Below are 20364 nucleotides of genomic sequence, written 5' to 3'. Positions count from 1 at the left end.
AAGTTAATTGGTATTTAGTGTAGTGTAAATCAATCTGAATCTTAATCTTTATCACATAATACCAAATAATAAAATAAAGTGAAAGCTGATAATGTGATTATTCGAGGTTAAGTTACCTTTTCTTAATAAAAAAAAGTTGAGAAGTGAATAGATTTTGATTTTATTAACCTAATATTATCTTCAAATGATTTTTTTTTCTGATATTCATATTCGCAAAACATTCGCACAAACTTCGCGAATGCGGATGCGAATGCGAATATGCAAAAATGTGCGAATATTCGCGAATGCGAATGCGAATACGAATATTCGTTACATCACTAATACATTCAGAAAAAACCGCTGTTTGGTGTGGTTTATGAGCGGGTGTCATCGTCGGTCCATGTCTTGGACCGGCCAGAATGTTACTGTGAATGGAGACCATTATCGCGCCATGATAACGGACTATTTGGTACCAGGAATTGAATTTCGTAATTTAAGTAACATTTTGTTCCAAAAATATGGTGTTAGATTAAGTGAAAGCATGGCTTTACTGAGAAAACGGTTCGGTGAGCAATTTATTTCACGCTTCGGATCAGTGACTTGGCCGCCTATATCCTGTGACATCACACGTCTAGTCGTTTTCCTCTGGGGCTACCTCAAGTCCAAAGTCTACATGAATGAACCGGCTACGATTGAGGCATTGGAGGTCAGTATTACTCGAGTCACTGTTCAAATATTAATCGAAAAGCTCGAACGCGTCATCGAGAATTAGACCTTCAGAATGGACCGTCTTAACCGCAGTCATGGTCAACATTTGAAAGAAATTATCTTTAAGAAGTAATTGTTAAAAATGGTTCTTTTTTACGACAAAAAAGATTTTCAAATAAAATTAATTTTTTTCATTGTTTTTTCTTTTTTAAAAAAAGTACCTCTAAATGAATCACCCTTTAGTAGTATGTAAGAAACCTTCAGAAAATAAAAAGTAGATTATAGAGACACCAAAGCTGCCAAAAATTTAGGAATAGAGACAGTTTATACATAATAAGTTATGCATTGATTCTTACCTGTATTATTATATTGGGTTTAACATTGATGTACCTCCGTTTTAAACATATTTCTGTAGCAGCTGATTAAAATAAATTGTAGAGAATTATGTAGACCTACTCATTTAGGTGCTGAAAAAATGGTAGGTACTCATCGTCTAATACCTAAAAAAATATAATTTTACATATTGTATAAAATAGAATCTACACAAACTAGACAACATTTCAGGAGATCATAAATTCGGATTCAGAAAAGTCATAGGAACTAGAGAAGCTAACTTCTCCTACAAGAAATAGCACAAAAATGATTTGATTGAGATGATCTTCTGCGATTTAGGTATAGCTAAATAATATTAACTTATTCACTGCTGGCTCGGTCAATATGACCGAGAAAGTAGCCTTCACACAAATCAGCGAGGTCAATATGACCGAGAAATTTTTTTCATGTCCACGTCAGCTCGGTCATTATGACCGAGTCAGTTTTTTGTGTCTCACAAGCCAAATTCTCGACATCTAATGGTTTTGATCATGTAAAGTGACCGAGCCGGCTTGGGAGAAACAATGCACATGGCCAGTTTCTTGCGTACTAATTTAACAACTAAGAAATAACAAATAAGAGAGTACAACCATATACACATGAATGGTAGTTTTTATTATGAAAAAACGTGAAAAATTATAAAAATAATCAAAATCCTAAATTTGTAAGATATCACTCCACACTAAAGCGATGTTTTTTGTTGAAACACTAAATGCACAGTTGGGGCTCTCCTTTACATTCTAATTTCTTAATATGGGTGACGTAAATTTTAAATTTTTTTTCATAGACTTAATTATCCGTGGGTATCTATCTTTGCGCAGCTTTAACCAAATAATGAAATTTTTTCCCATCTGAAATATACCGCTCGGCCTAAACGCAAAAAACCATACAAAAGACTCTGGATGTGAATGAGTTAAACACACGAGAATTATAGAACATTATACGAGAATTATAGAACATCTCTATATCTCTATAGCACTGTCAAAAACATAATGTAAGACCAAAATTAGACATTCACCACCCATGCTCAGTATCTCAAAAAATAAGCGTTATTTTGGGGATTTCTAATGGCGATATTAAAAGTTACACTATTTTTTTTTCTAACATTTTGATTTAAAACCTTCTAGAAAACTTCTTTGTACTCTATATTTTAACATAAATGTGATTAAAAAGCTAAGTTTCAAATTTCGTCTCTCAACTTTTGCGATTAAACTTTGCAATGCACAAATCTGCAACTTTTACTTTAAAAAATTCATAACCTTTACAAGAATAAGACTGAAAGCTTCAAACAGGTAACGTTGTCTTCAGCAATGTTAGATCTATATATTGATGTGATCTTGATTATTGATATGAGATAATATTCTTATATGTTACTTAATTTAATCAATGTATTAATACTAATCCAATTAATTAACCAGATCACATATCAATATGTTTTCAATCTCAGGGCGAATTATAAATTAATTACTTACTTCCGTGGCTTCTAAATATTTCTTAATGGTTCCTAATCGGGATAGAAAAGAAAAGAGTAAAAAAAATACACATATGGGTCACAATTATAATCAAAATATTTTTTATTTTATTTAAAAGGCAATCAATGCTTAATATTTGCTATTTCTTATTATTCTTAAACATAACATTTACAAATGGGAATCTTATTTCCTTTTGGTTTTCAATTGAAAGTTTTTATTAACATTTAACTATTAGGAGTTATTAGGAACAACTCTATTTAAGTTTGATGAAGCTTTTCTGATATTATTGATTATGTTATTCAATTTTTTATGTGGAATTTAATACGAAAAACCCATACATTCATGTCCAAACAAATGAGACTGACCTTTTCCTGGTGAACTGAAAATGTCCTCACACAAGACCCTTTCCTGCTATCCTTGGCTGCGATCAAACCTCGTCCTGGCTTCCAGTGATGTTCTCCTTTGAAAAACTAGCTCGAATAGCTCTCGTTCCTGCTTTTGTCGTGATGCTGTGTTCTACCCTTTTCGAAACTGCTATCAGCTACCGGGACACTCTGGGCTCAAGGAGGTTCTTTTACTCTCGACCTGGCCTACTTCTCGTTCCACGATAGATACTCCACACTCACGGAACTATACCGGCTTTCTCACTCTCCGTACACTACCGTCTACTACTCGACTTCACTTCTCGACAGCTCAAAAAACATTCCGATCTCACTTTCTCATCCATTCCCCTACTTTCTAAATATCCCTTCCAGATTCACAAATCAATCTTCCACCACCAACTCTCATTCGTAATATTCCTCAAAACCAATTTTTAATCTTTCTAAATATGCTTAATGGATTTCAAAAGAAAATATTTAATTCCCATTCTAAAATACTTTCTAACTATTTACAAATTTTAATGACCTATTCTCTCTTTCAAATGAGTCTTATTTAGCATAGGCTAATGATCGAAACCTTCCGCGAAAAACGATAATGAACTATCATCTATTTCACTGAGTTTTATTTAGCATAGGCTAATGATCGACCTTCCGAGAAGAACGATAATGGTACGCGTCATTCACTTTGTTTATCTAAGCACATTGTTCCGAGTTTCGTACGCTTATTCTAATCACTTCTTAAAATTAAATATAACAATTTGTTGTATACAGGTTGTTCTAAATTTATATGCCCGAGGTTGAGAAAATTAAAAATATTTTATATCAAAGTGAATTTTGTTTATAATTATCAAAATTTAATTTTCATATCAAATAGAAATATAACAATATGTACTATAAAAATTTCAGACAAAAATATTAAAATAGAACAGAGTTGTAGCGAGGTAAACGCAAAAAAACGTGATTTAATTTTTTTTTTATTTTTAGGCTAAAATTGCGATTTTGACAATGTTCCCCCACATAAAATGTAAAGTAAACCTCATTTTCGTTTTCAGCACCATCAAAAACATACAGTATGACTAAAATTGGCCATTCAGCTCTCCGTGGTCAGTACCTGGTCATTTTGGGGGTGCCTGCCGCTCGCCTATTGTATAAAGTGCTTAGTTTTGAAAACAATAATTGGTTTTAAAGCAATTTTTTCTTTACCTTTGAGAAAAGGTTGTTTTTTCAAAGTAATTTAAAATAATACAAAAAGTATTAGCGACAGGAAAAATCTTCAAAAGTGAAAATGTAGGTTTTGCTTTTCTGAAAATTTTGTTTTTTTTTCTGTAATAAAAAAATGGTTAAAATAAGGCTATTAAAAGTTTACACATTCGTGATTAGTGGCTCGTTCAAGCCCTTTCAACTACATATAACCTTTTAAAAAAATATGGTTTAAAAATAATAATTTAAATGATCATATTGCCCTTATAAACCCTACAAAATGGTTTTTAAGCACTCCATAGCTTAAAATCTAACTATATTCCAGTAAAAGTAAAAGACCAGTATTGCTTTTACTGGGTCTACAAACTTCATAAATACAGCATTTTTTTCTTTTTTTTATAAGCTACACTTTTACTAATAACATGTATAATATAGCAATATTTTATCGCCAACCGTCACTAAAGTCATTCATTATTGTACTCATTTGCTCTCATTTGCGGCAGTAAAGTAACACTTTATTGTACTGAAAGAAGAATTTTACTTTACCTGTCGCGATTAATCGGAATTTAATGTGAGTGGTCGATGACAGTAATCCATTATTTATTTGAGTTAACCTATAATTGATTTACTTTAATTATTAAAAATATTGTACAAAATTTACGACATTGTTAATTAAATTGATATGAAAAAGTGAAATTCTGTAGTATTTTGTAATTATATTCATATAAAATAAATCAACACTTTACCGATTTAGAATTATTCAATATTGATAACTATCGATTAAAAATCGAAAGCGGCCATCATGCAGAAATCACCTGTCATTACTGTCATGAAATTTTTATTAGGTACGTGTAAAATTTTAAAAAGTTATTAAACTGTAAGTAAGTATTAAAACCAGTCCCGGATTAAGAATCTTTAGACCCCTAGGCAACCCAAGCTATGAGACCCCTTAAAAAACCTAGGCTTTCTCCTTTTTTAATAATTTTCATTTTTGAAAATGTCCGATCGCATGTTGCGAAATAACCCAAAATGACTGTGAAGTGGAAATAAATTGTTTTTCCACCTACCTCTACCGAAAGTATACTTTTCCGGACCTGATTGTAGGGAGCAAAGTTGTACTTTTCCTCCCTAGGGAGGAAAATATTTTTCCTCCCTAGGGAGGAAAAGTAAAAGTGACGTCATAGTATTTCATTCATGAAATATAACTTATTGACGCCCTGTATAATATCTATTTTCTATTACGAAGTATCTATACATTTTAACGTTTATTTATAAAACACCCTCTATTTTGCAGAATGGTAAAAAACAGTAAATTGTTATTTTGATTTAACAATGTTTACATTAATAATTTGACTTATATTTGACAGTTGACAGTTACATTGTACCTACTTGTTGTTTTAGTTCTAATAAATTTTGTTGGTTAGTTACATAAATAAATTAAGTAAAAATGAAAAAATTACTTGTTATTTGAGGAAGGTGGAAAAACCATATGTATAACATGGGAGTAAAGTGCCTTTTCCTCCCTTGAATGATTACTGCCCTCCGCTACGCGTCGGGCAGTAAACTTCATTCTCGGGAGGAAAAGTTACACTTTCCTCCCTTGTTATACAAATAGCTATTCCCTGCAAGTCTTGAAGCTGGACTACAAAATATTTGAACTGCTCTAGTTCATCTTCAAGTTCAGATTCAATATCATCAGGATAGTTTTCATGCAGTCTTGAAGCACACTCCTTTATTTGAGTATCATTCAATTTTGGAAAAACACATTAGCATATTGAACATTGGTAGATACGTTTCAACCTTTAACTTTTGACCAGCCTGTATAAAAACTTCATTGGAATTAGCATCATCAAAATGTAGTTTTTTTTGCTCGCTTTCGTTTACTCGCGTCGGAATATTCAGAGTATTGTAGATCGCAGTTCTTTTGCTCGTAGTAAGCAAAATTATTTCTTTGGGATTTTAAGAACGCCAAAAGTGAATTTAGAAGTTGAACTGCAGTTTGCAGTTCAACCTCTTCCCTCTATAATGATTTACTGACAGCGTTGATGCGTTCTAAAATTGTTGCCCAAAACTCATCCATTATGAATGTTTCTTTTTTTGACATTGACATTTCTTTCAACAAACAACCTCATGAACTGTTTTAGCTTTCTGATTAGTATCTTCAGCAAGGGTATGAAGAGCAGATTTGAAAGCGTTGTAACCTTTAGACAAATGTCTTGTTGCATGCCCCCTAGTCCCCTTGCAGTCAATCTTTTGCTGCTTGTTCTTTTAAGGACTAGCTCGTGGCGAATAAGATCGCTAGAGGAGTTTAATTTAAGCATTTGGTCATAATTTTCCAACGGTGGGCAGAGGCTGAAAAAAAGTTCTACACGGACTGAATAAACCCAAAATACGATATTTCACTTGAGGGTGAATACGAGAATACGTTACCCAATCTCTTTTAATTTTTGTTCCACTGATACCTATCTTTCGAAAAAGCATAGATTGTGTAGAAATCCTGTAATACCTTCAAAATTTCTTTGTTATGCTGAAAAACTTCCATCAAAGGTTTTACATTCTCAAGACCTTTCCCAATCCAAAACTTCCGTACTTCTTCAGTCATTGTATTTCGTAATCCGATGTCGTTTTCCGAATTTAGGACACGCTTTATCTTTAACTTCAATTTCTAACTTATTTTCGGTTTCTGGTTATTTAACTTCTTGAACTGGAATAGAAGTGTCGTTACATGTTTTTTCATCTGCTTCAGTTACGAAAGCTATGTTTCCCCCAGTTATTTCTATTTCATCAGTGCATTCCATTGGTTGCATCTTCACTAGCTATAGACTAAGAGCCGCTATAGGTGAAATTTCTTAATCATTTTAGGCACGATGGGACCCTATAAATTAAATAGTAGAACCTAAAAGAAAACGTTTGAACACTGTGCCGTCACTTTTCAGTGGCACATGCGTCGACAGTGGCGCATCAAAGTTTCCACTTATGAACGGGATAAATAAATTAAAAGTTACCCTCCATTACTAACAGAATTAAATTTTTTTAAGTTCTATGTGATTAACAAATAGGATTCAGCGTAATTTTAACCCACCACCCCCTTCCCCCTGCCCCCACTATCAAAAACTTCATTTTTCGATTTTATTTTTTTTTGGTGGCATGCAATCAATTTTAAAATTTCAAAAAATTCACACGCATAGCTGAGGCTTTTCTAAAACATGTCTATTTTTTATAGACCCATAGGTATAGTGTACATAACCTCAAAAAATTAAAAGGAATTTTTTTTTTCAAAAAAGCGTATAACTTTTTTTGAGGAATAGCTGCAGGTATAATTTTTTCTCAATCTTGTGTGTTTTATCAACACCATATTTTTAATTTTTTTCAGATTTTTCCGTAAGGCTCCCCCACCTTCAAAAATCCGAAAAACTGTTTTTTGGGGGGTTTTGGGGGATTTTCCCTATTTTATAGACTTCATAATATATCAAATCAATTTCGTTTTTATAGGTTATATGTAACTTGAAGTAACTGAGTCCTTTAGAATATTTAAAAATCAGAAAAACACGTTCAAACCCCCCAAAACCCCCTCAAAAAACAGTTTTTTGGATTTTTGAAGGTGACCAGCGTTACATAAAAATCTGAAAAAAATTAGAAATATAGTGTTTGATAAAATACACAAGACTAAGAAAAAACTAGATCTGCAGCAGTCCCCAAAAAAAAGTTATACACTCTTTTCCAAAAAACAAATTTTAAAAAATTTTTGAGGTTATGTACACTCAACCTGCAAGTCTATAAAAAATAGACGTGTTTTATAAAAGCCTTAACTATGCGTGTGAATTTTTTGAAATTTTAAAATTGATTGCATCCCACCAAAAAAAATAAAATCGAAAAATAAAGTTTTTGATGGTGGGGGCAGGGAGAAGGGGGTGGTGGGTTAAAATTACAGTCTGTATGTCCTAATCACATAGAACTTAAAAAAATGAAAAAAATTAAATTCTGATAATGAGGGAGGGTAACTTTTAATTTATTTATCCCGTCCAGAAGTGGAAAGTTTGATGCGCCACTGTCGACGCATGTGCCACTGAAAAGTGACGGCACAGTGTTCAAACGTTTTCTTTTAGGTTCTACTATTTAAGTTATAGGGTCCCATCGTGCCTAAAATGATTAAGAAATTTCACCTATAGCGGCTCTTAGTCTACTATGGATTTCCGTGTGAAACTGAGTTTAAATAAGTTTTTTGTTCTAGTTTGGATCTTGCGTAAGGATCTTTTTATTTCTCCTGATTTATCTTGCGTTTTTCTGCTCCACTTTCTAATTTTATTTTCTTATTTCCATCTGTAGTACTTATTGTTCCTTCTACAAAAGGGTAGCGATTTAATAACATACCATTAGCGATTTATTCTCACAAGATAGACTTCCTATGTGAACAAAAGCATGCATTGTAATGTAGTTTTATAGGTTCACCATCACTTTTATGGTATTGCGCGATATTTGAATTTTTAAACATAATATGATTTATAGTTTTTATTTAATTTTAATTATTTCTTTTTCGTTTTGGGCCCTGCGATTCCCCCTTTGGCGCCGAGGCCCCTAGGCAACTGCCTACTTTGCCTAATGGTTAATCCGGCACTGATTAAAACCAATATCAAATTGCTGGCGATAAAATTTTGTTTGCACCACGTCAGTAAAGACTCTTTATCAAACTCGTCTGTTATTCGCCTCGCTCGTTAGGCTCGCTCTGCTCATAATATCAGACTCGTTCGATAAAGAGTTACTGACTTGGTACATAAATAACTATTTTTCGATAAAATCTAAAACTAAATCTTTCGAAAAAACTATTTGAGTTACATATTTACGAAAAACCGTCTGAAAACGCGGATTTTTTGTTGAAAAATGAACATATTTACTCACATATAACTCAAAAAGTATTGAATTTGTAAAAAACTTTACTTATATATAGAATAAAAGTTGCTTAGAATTAGTTAATTTATTCATTTCCGGATTTATTTTGAATATAATATATTTTTTCACCTACGAGAAGGGGTATCTTCCACCGCCCAAGTAAAAGCAACACTGGACTCACGAAATGAAGTGAAGAGTGGAGTGGAGGGTAGGTTGAACACAAATTCAAATCTAACAATAAAACACTGAAAACGTTTGTTTTCAACATCAACAAATTCAACGTTGTCCATCAACAAATTCAAATTTTCATGAAATTCGTTGGTGACACTGAAAATTACACGATATCGCTGGATTTCACGTTCTCTTACTGGCCTAATTATAAGATTTAAGAAGATTTCCAAATAAGATCCTGAATTTGGGGAGATATTTAAATAAATCTAGAACCAAATAATCGTATGAGAAGCACAGAAATTTAAAAACTAGAAATTAAAAATGTAATGATATTAAAACATGAGAAAGGTACAAAATAAAGACAGAAATAAATAAAAAGATAGCAAAATTTGGGGAGATGGTATAGGAATAAAATGTGGATATAAATGAAAATAATTAGCTAAGATGTTCATACATAAAAATAATTTTAAAAAAAGTAAGAATAACCTTCTCAAATTAAACTGCTATTAGGTACCTACAAGCAAAACTAGAAGGCACTAGCTGAGGGGATGGTATTATGCTCTGAGATGTCAAACCACACACAAGAAACTTATTATTATTGCACTTACCACATATGATACAAAAACTGTCTGAAACTAGCAATAATTAAAAATGAAACTGTAATAATTAGCACGAAGTAGACTCCTTTCTATAATAAACCATCACTTCTTACTCAAGAACGAAAGTTACACAACGAAAAAGTTACAATGTTACTAATATCGGATGTTGTGTGTAGTACCTTATCTCTCTCATACACAATACTCGTAAATTGTGCAACAAAATCGGAACCTAGTCGACCATATTATGCGTTAGTCTTGATTCCGCGGGTACTCATATCCAGTTAACTATAGTAGGTCACCACCAGTATTGTACACTCCAAGAAATTTATGTTTGTAAAGATTTGATGGTCGACTATAATTTATAAGTTCGAGATGATAGTACCAAGGCTAGTTCCTGTTCGGATCAGTGACCGTGAACTCTTTGCTTCTTTCCTACCAGTCTGTGGCTGATATAATCTCCTTATAAATCTCAACTTTCAAGAAGTAGAGGATTTTATCGTCTAGCAAATTTTTTGGATTTTATTTTAAATTTTAAATTATAAAAAGAGTAAAATTAGAGCGATAAAGTAATAATGTAAAAATATTTCATCATTTCTATTTTAATAAAAGCGCAGTTTTTTATATTTATGAATTATTAATCACTATACATTGTATTGCCATTTACATAAAGGGGGGCGTGTTTGAAAAAACGCATGGACATGCCGATTTGTATTTTTAATTACGTATTTTTCATCACAAACTTTTTATACTAGGTATATCATGTAACAGTTACCGACGCTATATTATTATTTTAAATAAATAAATATATACAGTGTGTCTAATTGAGTCGGCACCGTATGAAAAGCTTTTTTATTTTTAGTTTTATAAAAGAAAAGTTATTCTTTATAAAAAGTTTTGCATGAATTAAAACCTAAAATCATCATCATGATCATGACATCTACTAACACTCCTAGCGAGGTGGTTGCCGCCCTCTTTGGGCTCGCAACTGACTCGCAAGGAATCAATCATTAACATTTTGGTTTTACAATTGGTTGCAGTGGCAACGCGTAACTTTTTTTGAAGTGTTACCAAAACCAGATGCAAAAAATCTTATTTAAAAAAATGAAGATATGGCTAAATGTATATATACAATATACACTCACCGGCACAAAATTCCGCCACCCAAAATTTTTGATTAAGTTTGACAATCTATAACTTTATTATTTGTACTTCGATTTTAAAGATTCTTGCACGAGTTTGTAGGTACATGTATTGACGTCAATTGCTATTATTCCAGTAATAATTTTTTTTTGCTTAGATGGCATTATACGGGGGTGAATGTAAGCATTGTTTTTTCTCCCAACTTTAAAAAATTCTGTGAAAAAATTGGAGGGCTGATTTTGTTTCATACTCCTTTTGTATTATCATGGAGGTTTCACTAAGGTCTTGTTTTTTGAATTATCTGAATATCTCTTTTCTTGTAAGAGCTGTAATTAAAAACATTGCTTTGAAGGTTTATTTAATTAAAAATATCAAACCCACTAAAATTAACAAAAAACAAAACAAATTTAACAACAAAACAAAACAATTAAATAGCGGTTATGTCCACCTCTTGCAGCAACAACTGCTCGCAATCTGTTTAGCATCTAATAAATATGTGTCTTCCTTGCCTGGGGAATAGCCCGATATTCCTCTACCAGGGCCATAACTGTACCAAATTTTCTGGAGGCCTAGGATGACGGCAAATAGCTTTTTTTATTCATCCCATAAATGCTCAATATGAGTGAGATCTGGGCTGCATGCGGGCGATTCTAATCTTATCAACCCAACCTCAATTGTATGAGTCAGTCAGTGTTTTCGAATAATTCAAAAGATATTCGGATAATTCAAAAAACAAAATGTTGGTGATGCCTCCGGGAAAATATGACAGGACTATGAAACAAAATCAGCTAATCCATTTTTCCACAGAATTTTTTAAAATTAGGAGAAAATACAACGCTTCCTTTCACCCCTGTACAATGACATGCAAGCAAAATTTTTTGTTACCGGAATAATACCAAACAATATGAATACATGTACCTACAAACTGGTGTAAGAATCTTGAAAATCGGAGCACAAATAATAAAGTTATAAATTGTCAAAAAATTTGGGTGGCTGAATTTTGTGCCGGTGAGTGTAGCTTCAATAATATCATTTTGTGTATCACTTGAAACGCTCGAAAAAACAGATGATTCTAGATGTTGACAAAATGTTTGATCTTTTTTGGCAATTAATGTTAACAATTCCCTGTAATTGCCTGGATTGTCAGAGTCGTCGCACTCAAAATGAAACGCTAGTTCTTGTTTGGTCCAAAAACATACTTTATCTATTATAAGTGTGCTAAGGATATACCTATCTATTTTTTTAACAAACTCATTATGCTTAGCAATATTTGCTTTAAAATCTTTGTTAAGAGAACTTTTGATTTTTGTTTTGCCAAACTGAATCAAATTGGGTATACATCTTACATGTAGGTAACGGAGAAATTTCATGTGTCCCTTTTAAAAATCTAACACTATTTAAATCGTGAACCTGGTCCACCCATTTTTCTGTAGAAACCAGAAGACATGGCCAACAATACAGTATATTTTTCTTGCAACCATAATATAGCCAAGGATTTTCACTGTACCAACTAAATTTAAAATATCGAACTACTTTTGTTGATTCCTTTTTTAAATTGTTTAAAATAGGTCTTTAATTTTTAATCTCATTTTTTTCCTCAAAATTATACAAGGAGAATTACTTTTCAAGTAGTTGATCGATTAAGAAGCGACACTCATCCATGGTTAACTGCACGCACACTTTTTATAGGTACTGCCACCAATTTTAAATATGGTAACAGCGCTACTGATACACAGCGCGCCTATGCCGTCGCTTCTTCAAAATTTTCAGTCACTAGCCGGTCCCGAGCGCCAGCGTGGGTATATAACCATTGTAACCAGAAATGAGTCTGATAACAGATTATAATAAAGTGCACTGAGTCTCATAAACTCGCCAATATTTTCGTGTCTACGAGTAGTTGGTATTTACTGAGTTAGGTACTATTACCAGATAATATAATAATATATTTCTATTGGTAAAAATATTGGTAATAAGGATTATTCATTGTCATAAAATATTTATTTGCAAGATTTTTAACTGTTACCAATGGTAACAGTGGTTACATGGACGCTTCGCCAGTGATTGGTTGTGTGACTTAGCGTCTTCTACAATATTTCTCCATTCGTTCCTGTTTTTGCTTATGGTTTTCCATTCTCTAACTCTAACTCCCATCTTCTTAAGTTCTGCTTCTCCCATCTCGTTTTCGGTCTGCCTCGTGGTCTGCCTGATACTAGTCACCATTTGGTGATTTTCTTAATATAACTGCTTCTGGATTTCTCCTTTCAATATGTTCCATCCATCTGGGTCTCTGTGCCTTGATAAATCTGACGCGTCTTCTATCAAAAGGTCTCTTACTTCGTAGTTCATCAGTTTTCTAAATTCATTATTACCTGTTTACTGGCCCTGCTATTCTTCGAATCATTTTTCTCTCTAGGATCCTCAATCGTTCTTTATCTTTCTGTGTCAAGCACATTACTTCAGCACCATAATATGTGATTACTGATTACTGATCTAATTGCTGCTCTGTAAATTTTCAGTTGAGTAATCTGAGTAAGCTTCTTATCTTTGAGGAAGTTGTTGTATTTCCAGAAGGTTCTGTTTCTACGCTTCTATCATTACTTTCATTAACTGAAACCCCAAGATATTTAAAGTGTTCTACCTTTTCAAACTCATATTCGCCAATATTTAACCTTGTCATTAACATTAACTGTATTTTTTCTTGAGCATATTAGGTATTTTGTTTTATTTCGATTTATTGCAAAACCTAAAGAAACACCTAAAATACCAAATCAATATCAAATCTTAAAATTTTTCATCCATATAGAGATGTATCAAAAATATGAACATACAATTCATATTTTTTGACAAACCGCGTATATGACTAAAAAAATTTAATATTTGGTAATTGCCTTCCAGGTTTTAGATCAACAGAACTTTTTATAAGGAATAACTTTTTTTCATAAAATTAAAAAAAGTTGATCGTTGATATTAAGATTGTCAACTACTCACACATGGCTTTTCAAAAGTCCTCTACAACACAACTGTACATTGTAAAGTGACTTATTTAGTATGTGTGGTCAGACCGTTTTGTTTATATATTTTAAGATTTGCAGATGTGAATAGAAGGCACAAGCAGTCTTATATTAGATTTTGCTTTGCTTAAGTTAGTTAACGATCGACTTTTGTATGAGAGACACATCTCCAATATAAGTTCCATTCAATATCGTAATTTTCATTGTAAAAAACGCTAGACCCTCTGAGATTAATTATTAGTAACATTGTATGTTATATTTGTCACCCAATGTATCGTGTATGTTATACCTGGCGCCCACCTAGTGGATTTTATTTGAAAATTACGGATTAAAAAGGGTTTTACTGTGTTTCGGTAGTTTTAACGAAAAATCGGCTTAGAAAAAGTGTGCTTCAGCAATAGTAATTATGTATTAAATTATTTAGTTTTGGACCCTCTTTCGTCCGGTGTTTACGTGAAAAGTGCGTTTAGGTAGTTTAATCGGACCATTTTCACTGGTATAAGATGTTTAACTAAAATTAAAAATTATTAAGTGATTCGCTAATTAGATTTCATATTGGACATTCGCTTCGGTAGATATAAATAAGTAGTGGACCTATTGTTTCTTAACAAGTAACAAAGTGATTCGTTAGTTTGAGTTATTCGGACGCTTTTACCGAATACTTTGTTTTAGAATACTTCTCTTCAAAAGTTTCTCGTCTTGGCTGTCTTCTACCAGAGAATTGCTAATGATAAATATTGCTAGTACCTAATACATTTTTGTTATACTCTCCTAGCACAAAAACTATATTAACCAGTTCCTCCTTAGAAAATGATTCTAAGCAAATTTGGAGTCCAAAAATCACGAATAACTCACAAACTAAAGCAATTAGATATAGAGAATATTGTAACAAAATAATTATTGACCTACCCTCGTATACCAGCTCCCGTCTCCGGACAGACAGAACACTATCGATGTTTCGAGATACGCCGATGCAGCGACGATGACGTGCAAGCGGTCACATGGACATAGCTGGAGATATATAGATATTTCTGGAATATCTGTATCGCATATATAAATAGGACATATTTGTAAATAGAGTTAGTCTTAAGCTAAAGTTTGTAAAGTAAACTTGTATAAATAAAAAATAAAGTCGTATATAAATTACGAACCGCTAGTTTTATTGTAATTAGAAGTAATTACACTAATCACGCTACAGTGGTGTTAACGGTGTGGAGTGTAAATAAATGAAAAGTAAAAAAAAAGACTTTTGAACTTTATTCGTCGAGAATAATCGGAGTGCGTTAATTGTTCGGTATTCGGAAAGACTTTTAAAAGACTTTTGAACTTTATTCGTCGTTAATAATTGAAGTGCGTTGATTGTTCGGTATTCGGAAAGACTTAGACATTTTGAAAAGTACGTGTGTGCCGACCAAAGATGTTGCTACAAGAACTGACCATAAAACAGCTCCGTGAACAATTAGAAGAGTACGAATTAGACAGCAGTGGGTGCAAGATAGTCCTACAAGCACGACTCAAGGATGTCCTCACGAAGAACGGAGATGACCCAGAGACGTTCCACTTCCAGTCAGCAGAACAAGTAATCTTATCGAAATTAAAAACTGTTTCTGAAACGATCGACGAGACTTCTCAAAAGATCGATGAAACTTCTAGACAGAACAACGAGAAATTTGAAAGTGTTTCTCAAAAGATCGATGAGAAATTTGAAAGTGTTTCTCAAGTAATAAAAGACGTTTGTAGACAGACCGACGAGAAATTTGAAGAAGTTTCCAGAACATTCGATAAGATACAGAAAAGTGTAGACGACAATAAAGAAATGCTAGAAGAGAAGATCAAACAACTAGAGAGCATGATAACTGATACAAAAGTACAACCATCAGTTAATGCAGTAGCTTTAGATCTTGTAGTGAAGGATGAAACACCGAGAGACGAAACATCGCATCATATGAGATTTAAATTACCACCATTCGATGGGAAGTCCTCTTGGTCCATATACCTTAGACAATTCGAAGCTATTGCGACCGCCAACCATTGGACCGAACAAGAAAAGGCTGTTTCCTTGACTGCTGCTTTGCGAGGTGATGCTGCAGATATATTAAGATCAATTCCTAAGGGTCAAGAAAAATGTTACCAGACCTTGTTCACTCGTCTAGAAAAACGCTATGGAGATGCCCATCTACAACAAGTATACAAAGCACAACTGCGAAGTAGAAGTCAACGAGCAAGTGAGAATCTGCAAGAATTTGAAGCAGATGTGGCTCGTGTGGTGCGGTTGGCTTATCCAGAGGTGCCAGACAGCGTTTTAGAAGAAATTGCAGTAGATACCTTCGTCAATGGGCTGAAAGATAATGAACTACAGAAAGCTTTACGACTAGCAAGACCGAAAGTTTTAGATGAAGCACTTGCTATTGCATTGGAACACGAAACGGCTAGTCAAACTTCACGAGGCCATAGAGTAAGAACCATTGAAGAAAGTGACGAGCACAACGATGAACGTCTGGAGGAAATGATACGGAGAGTATTAAGTAATCAGATGCCAAAGAGACGCGAGCCTAGATGTTGGAATTGTGGAGACGTAGGCCACATTCGTCGTAATTGTAAGAAGATCGTACATCCGTCGGAAAACTAGAGCGGGTCGACACCAAGGGGCAACTGCCGACCTCGAGAACTAGAGCCCCCATAGTAACTGTCAACCTTACGTCCTCCGGTGGAATCCACAACTTATACATCGAAGGTCGTATCAGTAATAGATGTAGATCATTTTTGGTGGATACAGGTGCAACGAGAACTATCGCACGTCCAGATGTAGTACGAGACCATAATAAATTATCACCTGCAACAGTAAAGCTTAGAACAGCGACTGGTGAGCTAATTAATACATATGGCGAGGCTAATATGTCAGTATCCATTGGCCAGACCACAGTTGAACATCAAGTATTAATTGCCGAGATCTCCGACGAGTTCATATTGGGGATGGACGTACTACGAAAAGTGGGGGCAATATTGGATGCTCAAAATGGAGTTCTCAGGATCAACGGTGAAGAGTTGCCCTTTCACGACGACAAAGAAGATGTCATCCGCTTACTAACTACATGCGACGTAACCATACCCGGTAATAGTGAGAAAATTCTGATGACCATGCTTGATGGACACTGCCGAGAGGGAAGTTTAAGGATGGTCGAAGATGTAGAAAATGTCGAGTTCCTAACGGCGAAAACTTTGGTAAAAGTTCGAGATGTCATCCCTGTAAGAGTTATGAATTTAAGGGAAACTGCTATTAAGTTAAGTAGAGGAGCTTTGATCGGACAGTGTGTTCCCGTGGCTTCAATTTGCTCTATGAATACCAATGAGAAATCATCAAAGTCAAAGTATCCAAAAGACCTTGTCGAGATGATCATTGAAAGATGCCAAGACCTTGACTATGAACGAACGGAAAAAGTAAGGTCTATGCTGATAGAGTATCAAGATGTTTTTGCTATTGATAAGAAGGATAAGGGCAAAACAAGCATAGTAACGCATAAAATAAATACCGGAGACGCTCAGCCAATCAGACAACGGCCTAGACGACTTCCATTTGCGAAAAGAGATGAAGCCGAAGAGATTATCAAGGATATGGACAAACAAGGGGTAATTGAACCATCGAACAGTCCATGGACATCACCAGTAGTTCTGGTAAAGAAGAAAGATGGTTCAACGCGTTTTTGTATCGACTACCGCCAGCTCAATGCGGTAACAAAAAAAGATAGTTATCCTTTGCCCAGAATAGACGATACATTGGATACTCTCTCCGGTTCTCGTTGGTTTTCCACACTCGATTTAAAAAGTGGATATTGGCAAGTAGACATGGAGCCAGCCGATCGGGAGAAAACCGCATTTTCGATAGGATCAGGGCTTTGGCAGTTTACGGCTATGCCGTTTGGTTTATGTAATGCCCCTGCCACATTTGAAAGATTAATGGAGGCAGTTTTAAGAGGTCTAACATGGAAAACATGCCTGGTTTACTTGGATGATGTAATTGTGGTTGGAAGGTCCTTTGATGAACATGCCAAGAATCTAATAGAAGTCTTTCAACGATTGAGGGCAGCGAACTTGAAGTTAAGTCCGAAGAAATGTCACATGTTTCGACGAGAAGTTAAGTATTTGGGACATATTGTATCGAGTAATGGTGTAACAGCTGATCCCGAAAAGATTGAAGCAATTAAAGATTGGCCAGTACCAAAAGATAAACATGAAATTAGAAGTTTCCTTGGCCTATGTACATATTACCGACGATTTGTCAAAGGATTTGCCAATATCTCCAAGCCCCTAACAAAGTTGACGGAGGAGGGCAAAGAATATACATGGAGTGAAGAGTGCCAAAAAGCTTTCGAACAACTACAAATGGCTCTGATCAGTGCACCGATATTAAGCTACCCGGGACAGGCAGGAAAATTTGTTTTGGATACCGATGCTAGCAACAGTGCTATAGGAGCTGTTCTCTCCCAAATCCAGGACGGACAGGAAAAAGTCATCGCTTATTTCAGCAAAGTCCTGTCGAAACCGGAAAGAAACTATTGCGTTACCAGAAGAGAACTGCTGGGTGTAGTGAAGGCTTGCGAACATTTCCATAAATACTTGTATGGCAGAAAGTTCCTTCTTCGCACCGATCACGCTGCTCTAAAATGGCTCATACAATTCCGTAATCCAGAGGGCCAGATGGCAAGATGGTTAGAACGATTACAAGAATATGATTACGAGATAGAACACAGGGCCGGAAGAGTTCACTCAAATGCTGATGCCCTTTCGAGACGACCATGCAGTGCGAATTGTAATCACTGTGCCAAATTAGAGGAACGATTTTGCCCCGTGAGACGAACCACCGTAATTAATGAGCAATGGCAGCCCCAACAGTTACAAGACGCCCAAGAAGATGATCCATGTATAAAAAGAGTATTGGATTGGATGCGGCAAGGTGAGAGACCTAGTTGGCAGAACATTAGTGCATGTAGCCCAGAAGTCAAGGCCTACTGGAGCCAATGGAATTGCCTGGTACTAAAAGATGATCTTCTGTACAGAACCTTTGAGAACGATGATGGTACAGAATCTAAGCTTCAGTTAATTGTACCTAAAAGTAAAGTGTCAGAAGTATTGCGTCAGTTGCATGACGGTACATCAGGTGGACACTTTGGTATTACGAAGACTCTGCAAAAGGTTCGAGAACGGTTCTATTGGGTGAACTGTAAAGATGATGTAAGGAGATGGTGCCGAAAATGTGAACCGTGTGCATCCGGTAATGGTCCGGTTGGTAAAAAGAGAGCACCCATGAGACAGTACAATGTTGGAAGTCCTATGGAAAGAGTAGCTATCGACATTGCAGGTCCATTTCCAGAAACCGATGCTGGAAATAAATACATCCTGGTAGCCATGGATTATTTTACAAAATGGACTGAGGCCTATGCATTACCAAATCAAGAAGCTGCTACCGTTGCAGAGGTACTTGTTAAAGAATTCTTTAGCCGATTTGGTGTTCCCTTGGAGATCCACTCCGACCAAGGGCGAAACTTTGAGTCAGCTCTTTTCCAAAACGTTTGTAAATTGATTGGTGCCAATAAGACCAGAACAACACCCCTGCATCCTCAATCAGATGGGATGGTCGAGAGGATGAACCGAACGATGGGTAAACACTTGTCCAAAGTTGTATCTGAACATCAGCGAGATTGGGACCAACACATTCATTTATTCCTGATGGCCTACCGCTCGGCCGTAAATGAAACTACAGGTCAAACACCAACCTGCCTGATGTTGGGTCGTGAAGTTCGGTTGCCCTGCGACCTAGAGTTTGGCTGCGGACCTTCCGAGGAACATGTTGCAGGCGAAGACTACGTTGACCGCCTGAAATTACGAATGAACAACATTCATGAACTTGCCCGACAACACATCCAGATAGCCAGTGACAGAATGAAAGATCAATATGATTCTCGATGCAAGAATGAAAGCTTCGAAGTAGGTGATCTTGTCTGGCTTTATAATCCGCAACGTCGTCGAGGCTTGTGTGCTAAACTGCAAAGACAATGGGAAGGTCCGTATGAAGTTAAGAAGAAAATAAATGACGTAATATATAGAATTAAGAAGTTGCCAAACGGTAAACCAAAAGTTATTCACATAAATCGTCTTGCACCATATGCTGGCTCAAATGAAACAGAAGAAGCACGAGTCCTCCAACAGGAGATGAAAGATGTCGCACAGCCAAGTTTTAATCAATTTATGTCAAATTACGCAGAAAGAAAGAGTGCTAGATTCGGCGTGACCACAGAAGTTCAGCAAGATCTGTTTGGTGTTCCAGAAAACGTCTCTCTAGCCCACTGTGTTGCACAAGACCTCGAGATGACTAAAGGAATCTCGTCCGTATTCAATAGAAAGTTCGGCCGCCTGGACGAGTTAAGGAATCAACAACCTAAAATTGGAA

The 20364-nt window shown here is 35.1% G+C and overlaps 1 protein-coding gene across 1 annotated transcript in view; it reads right to left on the bottom strand.

Annotated features, from left to right (window-relative positions):
* The window catches only part of LOC114337941 (polypeptide N-acetylgalactosaminyltransferase 3), a 60059-nt gene extending 50042 nt beyond the window's left edge, over positions 1–10017 (bottom strand). The window contains exons 1-2 of the mRNA XM_050647085.1: positions 9778–10017; positions 1044–1187 (exon numbers count right to left, since the gene is read on the bottom strand). The gene's annotated coding sequence lies outside the window, so the exon portion shown is untranslated. The remainder of the gene's footprint in view (positions 1–1043; positions 1188–9777) is intronic.
* Between the last annotated feature and the right edge of the window lie 10347 nt (positions 10018–20364).

This window comes from Diabrotica virgifera, chromosome 1 (genome assembly GCF_917563875.1).
Source record: "Diabrotica virgifera virgifera chromosome 1, PGI_DIABVI_V3a".
In the NCBI taxonomy this organism is placed as follows: domain Eukaryota; kingdom Metazoa; phylum Arthropoda; class Insecta; order Coleoptera; family Chrysomelidae; genus Diabrotica; species Diabrotica virgifera.
The sequence above is the reverse complement of the archived record's forward strand: the minus strand, read 5'-3'. Positions and strand labels throughout refer to the sequence as shown.